An 11,815-nucleotide genomic window follows, 5' to 3' on the forward strand; every position below is an offset into this window, starting at 1 on the left:
TTGCGTCATTATCTCCCCTAAACCTAAACCTCACAGAAAATCATGTGAGGAAACCAAAGCTTAGAGAGGTTGTGAGTTTCCCAAAGTAATAAGATCAGGCGAGATCAAACCTAGATCTGTTGAGCCAGAAGCCCCTGGCTTTAACTGACTCTGCTACACCAGTTCCCTGGACTCATTAAATGTTTGTTGAGCAAAATAAAATCCCGTAGAGAGCTTCAAAAAGAGGAAAAGGACGTTGCATCCCACTGCTGTCAGCCTCTGTAAATGAAGATTACTGGTAAATACACTATCTGTGGTATACTTAACATATTATTTCCATCTGTGTCTTTGAGGGAAGAAGGGAAGGAGGCAGGAGAGGGGAGAGGGGAGAAGGACAGGCCCTAAAACAGCTTGAGCTCTCGGACGTATGTGCAGTTTTCTTTCCCACTAGGTAAATGGACAACATGTTTTTTGGGAGAAAAGTCAAGCCATTCCCCCATGACATATCTCTTCCCCTTAGAACAGCTATTTCTTTCAGAGGGAGAAGAGTTATCCCTGCAGGCAGGGTTAAGCACCTGGTCTCACAAAGGATTAGGAAATCAGAGATGTAATCTTCCTCATTGTGAAGACCCTTGGCAGGGCAGGTGCATGAAGCAGTTCCCTGGTTTGCAAACTTGAAGAATTTGAGTGCTGGCCAGAATACTGCTGAGGAGCTTCCTCTTTCCTGATGGCGTGGCTGAGTGCCCTTACTCCGGGGATTCTGGCAGCCTGGTTTCCTGGCCAGATGTTTCTCATCCACACCTGTAGACCTTAGGAAACCAAGGGTGACCTCAGTAGGCATGGCGTTGATTTCCTTCCCACCACTGCCCTTGAGATGTGGTAACTGAATGAACATCCACACCAGGACCATCCACTCAAACAAGCAGATCAGGGAGGGAAACTTCCTCACTTTAGTCAGCAAGTCAGCTGTTGGGTTACCTCCTGTCACATCTGGTCAGAGGACAGGGTCATCCATTCAGTGGATCAGGCTGTGTTCTCACAGCATGGTGTGGTTGGGCTTATATCTCATGGCTCACCCAGAAGTATGGATTTGATTCTTAAGCGATAACCCCAGAGCCTGTGCGAGACCAAGGAAGCCACCCATTTAGGGTCATTGGACATTGGATTAAGCCAGACCATTGAAGAGCTGCCTTTGTGCACTACATATTATCCTGGCCTCTCTTAAAAGCTATTTCATATACTGCCACTTTTTGTATCAAGGGATGTTATATCAGCCACATGACAATTTCTATGATAACCACCGTACAGATGCTTTTGAGGATGTGGCCAAATGCACCTGACAGCACTGATTCTCCTTCTCAACCTCATAGGAGAAATGTTTCTCAGTCTAAAGAACCAGAAAAATGTATATTTCTCCTAAGTGTTAACATGTGATTCTCCTCAGCATTGTGAATCTTGTAGCTTGTAGAATTCCCCTCTTTGCTTTGGATGCTGGGAAACTCAAAGACATATTTTGCCTATTCCCAACAACTTGTACAGCACCTTGTAGCATACATTTTCTGTACATGCTTTGCACTTGTGTTCATCTTATTTCCCTACCCTTGTTTTCCTTTTGCCCTAACTGCTTCATCTCTAAGTTGTTGCTTATCACATGAGATGTATTCTAAAGGTTTCCTATATTAGAGCAGATAACTGCAGTAAAAAAAAAAAAAAAAAAAAAAAAAAAAGGCTCTAAATGACTGCAGTGACTGCAGTGAAAAAGGTTGACTTCTGCTTACCTGAAGTCTAATGTGGATGTTACTTGGTGATTCCCTGCCAAGTGGGGGACACAGGAATATACGTTCTTTAGCTTTGCTGTCTTTAGCATGTAGCCCTGCAGTGACTGCCAGAGGTAGAAAGATGGGAAGCACGTCAGGCCCTTCACTCCTTCAGCCTGGAAATGACACACACCATTACCTCTAACATTCCATTGGCCAGAATTAGTCACTCAGACATAAAGCACTGGGAAATATTGTTCCCAATTGGGCAGCCACTTCCCCAAAACAACAGTAGATGGGAGGGAACACAAATCCTTGGTGGTCAGCTACTGTTTCTGCCACACTCTCTAAATTCCCTCTGGAAACAAGAAAATTAAACAAACTCAATAGACTTTAGAGAAAAAGGAAATCTCTCTTCTTGCCAAAGAACAGGATTATCAATTAAGAAATGACCAAAACTGGGAAGATCTATGGTGGGACTGACTCTGTGCTGGGTATTAGAGGTGGCACAAAGCATGAGTTATAGTTCTTGCCTTCAAGTTGGTTATAGGGTTTCACACACACCTTCCACACTTCTGCTTCCATGGTTGGAGATGTGGCAGTTCTCAAAACCAGTCTGTAGTGGAGACATCATTCTATAAGGTCTCTCCCCTGCCCTCACTGAACTCTGTAAAGAAAAGGGTCAGATGCAGCAAGGAGCTGGCTCTGCCTGTGGAATAAAAGCAAGCCCTTCGGTAGCCACCTTTGAGGTGGCCAGTGGAAAGTAAGGAGGCAGGGAGTCTTCATTTCATTTCTAGTCTTCACTCTGAGATGACCTTGGTTAAGGGTTTAATTTCCTCCTGCCTGGATTCCTAGTTTGCAAATTGGAGGTAATGATATTTGCCTACCTTGCCTTCAGGATTAATTAGTGGTTGTGTTGCACTTTGAGCCTGCAGATGAAAGGCTTTTATGTGATCATAGTACATCATCATCATCACCATCATCATCATCATCATGACCATTGTCATCATCGCCATCATTACCTTGTGTCCTAAAGATAAAATGATGGACTTCCCACTCAAAGTTTCCAAGACACTTGACCTTTCTAACTTTTCTAACCTCTTCTTCTATGCTTTTTAAAGGATTAATCCACTTTCCTCTTCTTCTTGGCCATGTTGCCAAGGACTGAGAAAGTGGGAGCTAATCATACCTTCTTAGAGACCCATGTTTCACACACTCTAACGTGACAGTGCCTTTCTCCCAACAATCAAGCCTAGACATTTCAACTATACTCCAAATCCAGAATATAAGAGATCCATCAGAAACAGAAGGAAGGGAAAATTTTTAAGGAAACTGTTTTAAAAATCTCAGAACTCCTTAAAAAGTAATTTTTCCTCCCAGAACGTCTCACTAAGTAAATTGACCTTTTCTCCTTGCTAGATTACATTATAAAGAAGAGAGCTATTTCCTTTCAAGTCAGTACTCTGGGCTGATCCCATATCCTCTAGAGCTTCTCAGTCTCTAAACTCAACAGCAGTTCAAATTCTGACTCAAAAACTGGAACCTTTTCCTGGGGAGATTGGAGGACTTTTGGTGACATTCTGCTTTTGAAAGTGGGGGTAGGACCAGAAGTAGTGTGGGCTGTGAAGTGATAAAAGCAGAACCAAGCAGGTACGTTCAGTTTCCCTGCTATGTAGATTTAGTGTTCTGGATCTAAGACCAAGGATGGTGAAATCAAGTGGGGACTTTACTAAGCACTTCTAGTCCCCAGGACGAGTTTAGCTGAAGTCTTGTTACTTGTGGGAAACCATTAAAATCAAATTGTTTCCCAAGCTGGTGGAAGCCTCTTCACTTTTTGATGCAGGTGCCACTTCATTTCACATTAGTGTTGAAATGTGAAAGCTGCTCAGGATTGGAGGAGCTGGAATGACTCAGTTACTCCTATGATCCCAGCCCCAACTTGTCTTCAGCGAACAATGGCAAGTTGCACAAGGGGATTGAGGTTTTGATTTCGAGTTTGTGACTCACATGCTTTGTCGGGCAATAATGATAATAACCAACATGTTTACAGCTCTTCCTGTGTGCTAAATATTGTTCCAGTCCCTTTCTATGATATAAGTCATTAATTCTCAACGGACCTTAAGGAAGCAATTTCTTTTATAACCTCCACATTAGAGACAAGGAAACTGTGACAGGAAAGGTTTAAATGTCTTATGCAAGGTATCATGGCCAGTCAGAGGCAAAGGTAGGATTTGAACGCATCACTGTAAAGAAACAAATCTCAGGAGGGCAGAGAGTTTTGTCTCTTTAGTCCTCTGATATGTCCCAAGAGCCTAGAATTATTCTTGGCATAAAATAGAGTTCTATAAAACAATATTAGGTGTTTCAGAAAGAAAAGGCAGACTAAGTGGAAAGGATGAGTTTATCAAGGAAATAATACAAGAATATTTTCCAGAACTGAAATATCTCCAGATACAGAAAAATGAAAGAGAAATGGCTCAGCAAGACATGCCATTGTAGAGGTTCAGAATACCAGCAATAAGGAAAAGATCTTGAAAGTTTACAGAGAGAACTAAGAAAGAATGGCCTTGGATTTCTCAACAACACCAGAAGCTAGAAAATAATGGTAAAATGTCTTCGGAATTCTCAGGGAAACTTTTTCCAACCTAGAATTCTGTGTCTTGCTAAACTATCAATCAAATATGGAGGTGAATAAAGTCATTTTCAGGCACCCAAGGCTTTAAGATTTCCCTCCACCAATTCTTTCTCAGGAAGTTCCTGAAGGATATGCTCTAAGTAAGAGATTAAACCATGAAACAGGAAGACACAGGGGCTCCGACACAGAGTGTGGGCAGAGGGGAGTACAGGGTGGTAGTGAAGGGAGGTGTGGCATCACAGATCAGCAGCAGACCCAGTCAGCAACCAGTCCAGATTGGAGCAAGAGGACAGAGAGGTCTCCACTCAAAAAGAAAAAAAAAATGTGTACATATTGTCATAATAATGTAAACACCAAATATTGGTTTAACCCCAATTTAAGAAATGTCCATATTGGAAGGTAGAGAGTGGAGGGGAAGATGGAAGAGAACTATAGTCTCTTGTTCTAGAATAAAAAGTCAACAGACGATGCTTACAATTAAAAAAATTAATAAATTGCGATATAAAGCATATGGTGAGAATATGGAGGTAAATGCCTGGAAAAAAAAGAATCAGGAGTTTCCCATAGGGAGAAGGCCTCAGGGTGGGGATTGGGAGCAGAAATCTGCTGGTCCTTATTAGAAACCTCGTGTGCTACTTGCCTTTTGAAGCTAGCACATATATAATTTTGCATAAATACAAACTCGGAGTAACAAGGGAAGAAGGGGAAGGAGGAAGGAGGGGGGTGATAGTAACCCTGGAGGCATGCATGTAGGTCCTTGTGGGGCTGCCTGTCTGCTGTGTTGGGGACGTCAAGGCCATGGGCAGGTGGCCCATCCCAAATCCCTCTCTTTCCCAACAAGACACAGAGCCCAGGCTGTGTCTGGGGTAGCTGAGTAAGGTCATTTTGGTGCATCAGCAATATCATTTTCGGTCTCCGTTTCTGTGCTCTCTGCATCTCTCTGGCTTTGAATCCTTGCAGGTTTGGAAAATGCTTTAAATCATACCTTAGCACCAGGGGCAGATCCAGATTTTATGGGACCGAAAACTTAAATGATTTGGGGGACCTTTTCTAAGAAAAACAGTGCAAAAGGATGCATCCAAAATTAGGTATGAAAGTGAATATTTATTTAGAATGAGAAAATGTATCATAATAAATTACAAAATTTTAAAAGCTGTTAAATACCAAAATTCTAAAAATCCAGAGAAGCGACAAAATGTTTTACTAATTAACTACCTGAAGCATCTCTATGCTTTTTTCCTATATTGTTTTGGAGGTATAATCTTTGATTACCTCTCAATATGACAAAATTTTGTCATATTTTCTATAGAGAGAATAGAAATATGATTCAGTTTTCCCTCTAGCAGGGTTGATTAAAATCTATTTTCCACAATTGATTGTTTAGAAAAATTTCTCTCTGGTTTCCAACTCCTTATTGGTAAGTCATGTACATTTTTAAGATTGTTGTCCTAAATTTTGAAACTTCTCTCTCTTTTTTTAAAAATTATGAACTGCTACAGACACCTTGCTTTTGTAGTATTGCTTCAGACTTGTTGACTGCAAACTCAGGAATTTTGATAAATGTTGTTGCATGTAATTTCTGTCAAAAAAAATCGAGAAAAGAAATCTCAGGTGTAGTTGTCTATACTGCATTTTCAAGGGTGTGCCTGAAAGGAAAGAGCTTGCATTTTGACTCTGCTTCTTTGGGAACTGAATCTTCCATTGAGTGCTGATTGGCAGAATGTTCCACAGACTGCCTTCTGGCTCCAAACGTTTCAAACCTTGTTTCTCTTCCACTCACCTCGTACTTCCAGTGCCACATGCCATCCATGTCATGAAATGACCTCTGTTCCCTGCATCTTCCTGTCATGACTCCCAGTGAGCAGGCAACAGGAGTGTTCCTAACAATAGCTTAAGTGCATGCATCAAGTATATCCCACTGAGCCCAGACTAAATGCATCTCCAATTCAACTTCCCCCCAAATGCCCATGGAAACCCACAAGGCCCCTAACAGATGGGGAAGCATGCTGGAAGGGAAATCAGAGTAGAAGTAACAGGATCTTCAGTGATTGTGGTTAAAATACGTCTTGCAAATTTTATAAAAAACCATATGACCATGAGAACATAGGCCTAGAGCTCAGAAGGGCCAATGCAAGTGAGGCACCCTGCAGCTTAACTGCATTCCTTCTGACTGGCACTCAGGCAGGAAATTGTGCTCCAGTCCTTCTGCCCTGACATGCCATGTGAGGACCTCTGCCCAGAGCTGGAGGGGAGAAAGCAGCCAAGGGAGGGAGAGGGGGTGGAGGGGGAGGGCTGGCACCTGTCTCCCCAGAGCCACCTTAGTTAGCTATGTGGCTTAAGGAGTGTGAGCAAAGGGCAAGGGAAGGAGCATTTCCCAGGAAGTGCTTTCTCTGCCAACTGGCAAGGGAGGGGTGTGGACTCTGGTATTTATTGAAGGGAGGCAGGACAGAAAGGAAAACCAGTCCAACTCTTCTGGGCCCCAGCACTTACTAGTAGGCACCAGAGAAGGTCTCTGCATTATTGAAATCTTTTTATCACCTCACTAGGGTAATTGATTTCTTACCATTTTTTCCAAAAACAGTCATCTCTCCTTTAAAATCTGCATGTATTTATGCATTCTGTAGATTATAACTATAATGGCCTGCCACAAATTGTCTCTCCCATCATCAGTTATATTTGCAAAAGAAGTAAAGATTGATATTGCTGGTATACCAAGCAAAATATAATGAGAAAGATGATTTAAGGCAGAAAGATAACAATACATTCCATAGCCAACACAACTAATTCTTGAAAGTCTGTTTACTGTTACTTAAAAGCAAACATTTTTAGGGGCCCATCTTGTGCCTTTCATATTATATCCTTTAATTCTCACAATAATCCTGAAAGGAGGTATGATTATTCCTAATTCACAGCTAAGGACATGAACCCATAGTGGAGAAATAATCCAAGGAGAGGAATTGGGGCCTGTCCAAGACAATATGCTAACAAGGGTTTTCAAGTCATGTTTTTTTTCACCACCCCACACTGATAACTGAAAACCACCCATGGAATCAATCTCCCCAGATGGCCAGAGTCCTCCCCACTAAAGGCCTTGGTGTCCAGAATTGTCACACTTGGGCGTCTGGACACTTACGAGTGCAAAGAACCTTGCACAATATCTTCCTTGTACTTTATAGGGCTCCTCAGCGCTTGCTGAGTGCTCCAGACAACTAGTCAACATATTTTATTATTTTCCAGATTCGCCATTACCTTTAGAGGAAAATCCTAGAGCTAAGAAAAAATGCAGAAAAAATTATTCTATAAGTACTTTAAAATTCCATTTTCAAACTGTACATTAGGAAGCACTGAAGGTTAATCATGCTAAGTCGGATGAGTAAAAAAAAATTTTGTTTTTTCATTTTTGGGGCCTTTGCAAACATATGGAGGCATATTTACACACTATACCCCAAGGAAACAGCCAGCCAAACATTTGCTTCCTCTAGGTTCACGTATCTGAAATGAAAGCTGATATTTCTTGGTTGCGTGCTTAGTTTCAAAATGAAACCAGAACATTCCTAGCCTTCAGGCAGCTCTGGTAGCCACAGACAGCTGGAAATTCTGCAATCACAATAAAGTAGGTTAGGGAGAATCTCCCAGCAGCTCCCATACAAACATGGGGTATTGTGTGTGTGTGTGTGTGTGTGTGTGTGTGTGTGTGTGTATTCATTTGTCAAAACTTTAGAGATGTTTCTAAAATAATAAGCATACTACCTCTTTTTCCCCTTAAAAAAAGTACATAAAATATATGGCAAGGAATAGACACTGTTGCTTTTTCTCCAAGCATACATATTTTAGTGTCTGTTGGAAGAATGTCCTTGAACTGTGTTGTCCCATAAAAGAGCAGAGGTAATCATAATGCTAGACCCATACCTGCAAGTTTTGAATGACTTTTCAAATGACAATAATGGTCACATTTGGGTAACATTTTTCCTAAGGGGAGCCTATAGCATTAGACCTTTCCCTCCAAGACCCTAAATCTCATTCTCTACAGAATTGTGAGGCATCTGCTCCGGTCTCCATCTTTTAAAAAAATTTTTTTAATGTTTATTTGTTTTTGACAGAGAGGGAGAGACAGAGCATGAGTGGGAGAAGGGCAGAGAGAGGGAGACACAGAATCAGAAGCAGGCTCCAGGCTCTGAGCTGTCAGCACAGAGCCCGACACAGGGCTCAAACTCACAGACTGTGAGATCATGACCTGAGCCAAAGTCAGACACTCAACCAACTGAGCCACCCAGGTGCCCCGTGTCTCCATCTTTTTAATCTCCCTCTCTCCCTCCCTATGAGTGTCCCCTCATCTCACTAGATGCCCAAGGCTCTCTGGTGGCTCTGGATTGCTCAGATCCCCCAAAGCAGGGCACAGGGCCATCTACAGCCTTTCTACTCGAAGCCCAGCACCTCGGAGCTGGTTAGAAATGCAGGATCCCAGATCCCAGCCCAGACCTTCTGAATCAGAGCCCATATCCTAGCAAGATTCCTGGTGACTTGTGGGCACATTTACATTTGTAAGGTGTTGGTCTACACATTCTTATGGGGTACCGTTGAGCTTGGTCACCAACTTGCATGTGACCTGGAGCAGATGAGGACACCTCTCTGGGCCTCAGTTTTCTTGTTTGTGAAATGAAGACATAAAGCCATCTCCAGATCACACTGTGATAGAGCTGGCTCCAGAGTCAGGCCATCAGCTCACCTCTGAGTCAAATGAGTCAACCTCTGTAAGCCTCATCTGCAAAATAGCAGTATTAAGTACTCATCAGATACAGCTGCTATGAAGGTGCAATGAGAGCACCTGTATTAGTGCCCTCCTGCTGCTGCAACAAATGACCCTAAGTTCAGTGGTTTAAAGCAACATTTATTTTCTGTGTTACTGTTCTGGAGGTCAGAAGTGTGAAATAGGTTTCACTGGGCTAAAGTCAAGGTGTCAGCAAGGCCAGGAGGCTCTAGACAAGAATCTAGACATCTGTTCCCTTGCTTTTCCAGCTTCTAGAAGCTGCCCACATTCCTTGTTCCTTCTTCAAAACAGCAACAGCAATTGGAGCCCTCCTGTCATATCACTCCAACCTCTGCTCTGTCCTCACATCTTCTCTGACACTGACTCCTGCCTTCCTGCTTATAAACAACCCCTGTGATCACACTGGGCCCACCAGATAATCCAGCGTAATCCCTCCACCTCACAGTCAGCTGCTTATGACCTCAACTCCATCTGCAACCTTAATTCCTCCGTTGCCATCCACTATAACATGGTCACAGGCTCCAGGGATTGGGACACAGACGTCTTGGCGGGGGAGGCAGTTATTCTGCCCACTACATGGCATAAGGGGTTACTACTGTGCCTGGCAAGTAATCAGCACCCAGTAAATATTTGCCGTTTTTATGGTGGTCTGTGATTCTGAAGACAGCCTGCCTTACTCTGTAGGAGCAGAGCAGTGGGCTGGCTGTATTTTTGTGATGAAATGCCCAAGACATGTTCTCCAGAAGTATCATTTAGTTTTGGCTTGACCTACCCTCTACAACCAGTGGCTGGACACACACACACACACCCCCCCCCCCCCTTATTAGGAAGCTCCCTCACTCCTGGCAAGCCACCACAATGACCCACATCCATCCTTCCACATCTAAGGCTTGAGAAACCTTTACATATAAACTAGACATGCCTTACAGCCTCATGGTGTCATTACAGAATCCACTGAACCCATTTATCTGAATTCTCTCCTGCAGACCACCTACCCTCTGTTGCATTCATTCGTTTAGGAAATATTGAACAGCTCTCACGCGCCGGATGAGTGGGCCTATCTCCGTCTCTCAGTAGAGCCCTATCTCCCTGCAGAGGTGCCACCAATAACACTCAGAGGGAGGCTGACTGGCCCTGGGTCCTCCAAGCCTTGCTTCAGTAGGACAGCTTCAGCTTTTCTGTTTTACATATTGGGGTTCTGTGTAAGATTTTGTTTAAAACAAAGGTCCACTTTCCAGTCCCTGGCACACAGTGGACACTCATAAATAAGTAGATCTCCAAGTGTCTGAGAGCCACTGGTCTACAAGGATTATCAAGCCCTTTCCAGCTGATTCTCCATGTTTGGCCTCTTTAGTCCTAAGCCTGGAAACGCCTTGCCTCACCCTGTTGTGCAGGTCCCCTCGAGCCACAAGCAGCCGCCATTCCTCTGCCCTTTATCAGTCTCCGCTTACTCTCTTTCCTTCCACTTCTGGGCCACATCTTTTAGTCCACTTGTAGTTTTTCAGGACCACAGTTGTCTCTCCCACCACCTGTCTGTCTCTTGTTAGTTAAATCCTGTTTCATGATCACAGTTCTCAAAACCCTGTGATGTTACTTACCTTCTCCAGAAAGTGCTTCAACTCTCCCCCACATTGATGTGGAGGAGAGGAAAGGCACCATATTCCTCACTCCAGCCCTGCCCCCTCTCCCCCTACCAAAGAGCAATAAAAATATCTAACACTCTCACACAGCTCTGCTTGACCCCGAGGCATTTAAAATTACTTAAATTAAGCTGTCTCATCATTTACTTTCAAGGGCATCTAATAACACCTTATATTTACAGTTCTTTAGAGTTCACAAAGCTCTCTGACCTTATCGGTTTAATTTGAGCCTCAAACGCCCTTATGAGGTAAGCAAGGCGGTGACTTTTATTCTCCTTGTGCAGAGAAGGAAGCAGGCTCAGAGAAGGCCAGCACCTTGCCCAAGGCCAGAGGGCCCAAAGCAGCAAGACCAGCCAGGAACAGAGATTTCCTCAAGCACGGCACTCTCTATACCGGGTGTTCAGCCTCACTTCCAGAGACTATGAAGAAGGTTCAGGGCCTGCTTCGTTTTTGTTTCAGGAATGGATTTCACAAAAGAACAAGATAGTACACTTAATCCTGGCTGCAGCTGCTGGAAAATTTGCTGTGGCCTCCTCATGTTAGCTGCATGTTGAACTTGGACCGTCAAACAAAGCACAGCAGGAGAAAGACAAAGAGATCTTCCGCCGGTGGCTGGAAGTTCATTTTGGTTCCCCCTTTGACTCCACAGAAAGAAAGAAGCAGGAAACCTGCATTTCTGTCATTGTTACAGTCACTTGAACTATGCAATGCCACTTGAAAATTGAGCCAGCTTTGTTATGAAAAACAATTGTCTTTTGATGAAATAGAGCAGCCTTTTAGAGCCAATGAAGATACAAAGGTCAGCAGCATTCTTTGCAGCAGCACTTGACCCAGAAAGGAATAGAAGGATAGTTCCATTCCTTATCCTATTCATCTGGTAACAGAAATAAGCTCTCTGAGTCTCAGACTCCAAACATCAAGAAAGGAAGTTAGAGGTTGTAAGAGATCATGAGACAGTCAGCCCCATCCTTCCTGTTCTCTCTCTGCTGTTCTCCCTGGAGGAAGTTGTAAAAATTAAACCTTGGAGCCATGTGAA

General features: G+C 43.3%; 1 long non-coding RNA gene across 1 annotated transcript; it reads right to left on the reverse strand.

Moving 5' to 3' along the window:
* Nucleotides 1-570: 570 nt before the first annotated feature.
* On the reverse strand, nucleotides 571-4,102 carry LOC125933771 (uncharacterized). Its single transcript, XR_007461096.1, has 3 exons — nucleotides 2,301-4,102; nucleotides 1,758-1,912; nucleotides 571-788 (listed from the first exon to the last, which is right to left on the reverse strand). It is a non-coding gene; the product is annotated as an uncharacterized LOC125933771 (long non-coding RNA).
* Nucleotides 4,103-11,815: the final 7,713 nt, after the last annotated feature.

Source organism: Panthera uncia, assembly GCF_023721935.1.
Source record: "Panthera uncia isolate 11264 chromosome A1 unlocalized genomic scaffold, Puncia_PCG_1.0 HiC_scaffold_16, whole genome shotgun sequence".
Classification (NCBI taxonomy): domain Eukaryota; kingdom Metazoa; phylum Chordata; class Mammalia; order Carnivora; family Felidae; genus Panthera; species Panthera uncia.